Genomic DNA, 4,486 nt, shown 5'->3' with positions numbered 1-4,486 from the left:
ATCTTTAGCAAAGCTTTTTAGGTTTGAGTCACTATTAGTTTTTAATATATGAATTAGGGTTTTGCCTTTTCAACTAAGGGCAGTACTGCTAAGAGGACAATTTATCTGTTATCAAATTAGACCCTCATGAGGAAAGTCTTCAAACTGGCCTCTGCCAAAAGATACTTTTTTCCTTCCTCAGCCCCACCATCCTTCACCCCTCCTACAGGTCCCTTTGTGCCAAATCTGGAGCTCCTCTGTGCCCATAATCAGCTACCCAGGAAGCTGAAGCAGCAGAAACACTTCCCCCTCGCAGTGTGTTGCCTGCTCTGGTGGTGGCAGGTGAGAACGGATATAAAGAGTGCCAGGAGTGTAGGAATGAGCTGTGTGCAGCACCCATTATGTGGGTGTGCCTCTATTATAAACTTGTACCCTCCCATCCATCACTGAACAAGTATCCTGTAACATGGGTAGTCCGGATCTTCAGACAATGTAAGTTGGTTCAGCCTCAAGAATTAAAAAAGGGTTGTTTACTTTTGTATGCTTTGACTCTGTTCAATCAGCATGCTGTCCTGTTGGGGTTTATGCAACATGAGCTGTAAAGCACCACCTGTGGGGTAGTTTCTATAGTTTAACATGTAATTACTGATTCTCGCTACAAGTAGGTTATTTTAATTTTGTAATTTCCTTCAGTGGTGCAGACAGCAGGTCTCTATCAAGTCTATATATCTATATCAGCTGCTCTACCACAGTTGGGTTTCTGGTGGGTATGCAGTGCCTAGTAACAAAGAATCAAGGTTTAGAAAGGCAATTGCTGGGTTTCTACATCTTTACTTTGAAGTGGATTCCTGCTTTGCACATTTTTTTAACATCTGGACTGAGAAGTTCACTACCTATCTCCAAATAAATCTAGTGCTGCACCTCATAATCAAGAGTGTGAACTAGATTCTTCAGATAGTGTTTAGATACTTTGAGCATAGTATGAAAACTACCTCAAGCACATGGGATGGTCCTGTGCAGAGCCAGAAGTTGCAACTTGATGATCCTTGGTAGGTCCCTTCCAACTCAGCATATTCTATGATGCTTGTGATATTTCTTGTGGGGTAGAAGGGGAAGAAAAGAGATAAACGAGAGCACTCTACAGAAAGATTAGGTAGACAATGGCAATTTATCCTTGTCATTTAAAGGCTGCATCAAACAACCACCTTCAGCTTTCCTGTATGACTTAACACTGTTGTGGTCAAAATGCCCCTGTATCTAGACTGAAGATGTTTAAGCATCATTGTGGTAAATTCTCTAGTGAATAAGGCAAATTTCCTCTTGTAAAGAGTGTTTAAATGGGAAACACAACTGCAAGTCATAATTAAAAATGAGGCACCTTTTCTAGCGAGACCGTACGTTTTGTTCACAAGCTGGTCTAATGGCTGAAGATGATCATCTTTCAGGTCTTCAAGCACTTTTCCTGGTGTGAAGTGCAATGAGTTTCATGCCAGCTGATATGGGAGGATGAGTTTGGGTCAAATAACGTATGCAATGCAGGGAAGACAGTTTAGCAACTAATTGCTGTCCAGAGAGGCAATCTGCCCTTTTTCCTCTTCTTGTCAGCACTTGCAGTTGTCTGATTACAAAACAAGATGATTTATGCTGGTAAGCCTTAGTATTGGAAAGTAATTTTCAGCTTTTTCAAAATCTTCACTGCTCTTAAAAAATAAACTCAGTGCTATGTAGAAAGCTCCCCCTCCTGTCCTGGTGACAGTTTTTTTGGCTGGAATTTTTTCACTATGGGGTGAAATAAGTGCTATAGCAGGTGCCAGGAAAGGATAGGTGTGGAGGGAGCAAGCCCCTTTCAGTAGCAGTTGCCCATTATGCCTGTTAGGTTGTAGTGTCACTCTGTAGCCAAATGGTCACTGGACTTAATTTGTGACATTTCAGTATGTTAAGCCAACAAGAAACCAAAGAAAAGAGAGTGAAGAAAAATAGCAAATAGGTTTTAACCAATTACCTACACTTGGACTGCTGGGAAGGATGAGCACAAGTGAAACAACAGGACTTGGTGGAACTGGTGAAAAGAATAAGTGACAAAAAATTGAATGGGGCAGCCATAAATAGGAAGGGCAGTATCTCTGTGAAACACAGTGGTGGCAAAAGGTGGCATATAAGAAAAGCACACTAGAAACACATGCTAGAAAATGTATTTCTGCCAAGGTCAAGATTCACATGGTCCCTGGTAATAGTAGAAGTGGGAAGTCGGAGGCACAGTGATGGTTTGGTAAGAAATGTTTTCTTACTCTAGTGTAGTGATGCACCCCACATACCCAGCAAGTGTTTTCCATATAGACAAAAGGCTGAGACTCACCGCTTAAGGTAAAGAGCCCAGAAACTTCCATACTCTCCTGGCAGTGATTGGCTCAGTGCCAAGAGAGAAGCATCTATTGGAGCTTGTCGCTGTTGTTCAAACTCTGTGTTTCTCTCTATTGGCTACAAGCCAGATTGTCCCTCCTAGAACATTCAGTATTTAGGAAGAAGCACTAAAGAAGTAAAAAGGCTTTTTGGAGTGTTTTAGCAGGGTGTCTGAAGTTTTTTCAGATACCTGTGCTTGGTTTATCATTTGTTTTCTGTAATGTTTGGTTTTTTGTTATTTTTCTTTATTAAACCTTTTGCTTTACAAAACATTTCTGAAGAGCAATCTCACTAATTAATTTTAGCCACTCCTCTGCAAAGGCTGGACCCTCAGAGATTGATACATTAGCACGTGTTTTATAAGAATCTGACCAGGTGTTAACCTGTATCACTGTAGTGGGTCTTTCTGCTCTCCAGTTGCTCTGGTTGTTCGTGTTCATTGTTGCAGATGCATGGACAGTTGTAATTTGTTGTAATTTGTCTTGGGCAGTTGTACACAGTGTTTCTTACTATGAGGTGAGTACCTGTGAGGGACGTGAATTACACCCGTTATACAGACGTACAGTATGATAATCACAGAATCATTTAGATTGGAGAAGACCTCTAAGATCATCAAGTCCAAACACTAACCCAGCACTGCCAAGTCAACCATGACCCCAAGTGCCACATCCAATACATCTGTTAAATACTTCTGTTAAATGCTTCCAGGGATGGTGACTCAACCACTTCCCTGGGCACCTTGTTCCACTGCTTGACCACCCTTTTGGCAAAGAAAATTTTCCTAATATCCAACCTAAATCTCCCCTGAAGCAACTTAAGGCCATTTCCTCTTGTCCTGGTGATTCTGAAGGTTGTTTGGTAGATAGGTTTTGCATTTGTTGCTTAAGCATGAAGGATTTTACCTCTCACTTTCTGTTTCTCTGTTCTTCCTGCATATGATGGTTGTTCAATATCCCAGGCACTTCAGAAAAACAGGAGATACCAGGCTCTAGAGCATGAGGTTTTTTTACTCAAGAATTTTTTTGTTACTGTCAGTACAAGCAACTATTCCACTGAATTCTCCTAGATGGCTTTGTATCTACGCAACAAGAGGACAAGTATAATTAGCATGAGGTTTGCTTGGGAACATTAATCTGTACATGTTGTAAACAACTTTGGAATGCATTCTCTGCTGGCAAGCTGCAAAGAACTGCCTTACGTCATGGAATTGCATCTCTTCCCTCTGCAAAACTACAGAAGAAAATGGCTTAAATAACATGGAACTACAAAAGGCAGTTCCAGCAGAAGTGAAGTTGGCTGCTGAACAGCTTTGCTTATTCTGCTTTAGCTGTGATGCCTCTTCACTTAAATCAAATATAGAAAGCAAATAGATTACAAGAGTAGATAGCTCAAAAGCTTGGATTTTGTTTAGAAAATTTGTTTGTGATACAGGAAAAACAACTATGAATTTCACGTGTTACTGTTCTTACCCACTTAATGGTAAAGTTAGTGGTTTTCCGTTTGGTAAGGTTGGTAAGATGCAATTTCTCACTCAAAATTTTTAAAAGTTAAATAATTCAATTGGATGTTTATTCTTTCTTGGCAGATATGATTTCCACTCTCCTCTCTTTTTATCTCATTTGTGCTAGGTTACCCAGAGGGTCCCAAGAAAAAGATTAGAAGAACATACTATGTTTTGCCTGTTTCAGTGCCTTCAGCTCTGACTGACTATGTTCAGCTTGACTTTTGTTTGCTTTGTTTATTTGTTTCCCTAGCATTTTTTCTTTCTTGAGTTCTGGCATTCACAGCTATAAGTGTGTAGACTGTTTGCAACATGCTAGCTTCAGCTGCAATTCCCAGAGCCATATTGTTAGGACTGCAGAGTTCCAATAGTATACAGCTACAGACTGCTGAATTTGTCAACATGAATGAGAATCCAAATACAAGGGAGGCGAGGAATACCAAAAGTTTTACTTATATGTTAAAAAGAAATGGAAGCAAGCAAAGTAAAAGAATTCCAGAATGAAACAGCAATGGCGCTTTCTTTTTTAGTGTCTGTTTTCTCCTGTTCTTAAATTGGGCATAACGTTTTCCTCTGATTCATGCTGCGAAACATTTAAAGGTTAGA

Source organism: Zosterops lateralis (genome assembly GCF_965231275.1).
Source record: "Zosterops lateralis genome assembly, chromosome: 4".
Taxonomy (NCBI): domain Eukaryota; kingdom Metazoa; phylum Chordata; class Aves; order Passeriformes; family Zosteropidae; genus Zosterops; species Zosterops lateralis.
Note: the sequence above shows the minus strand (reverse complement) of the source record.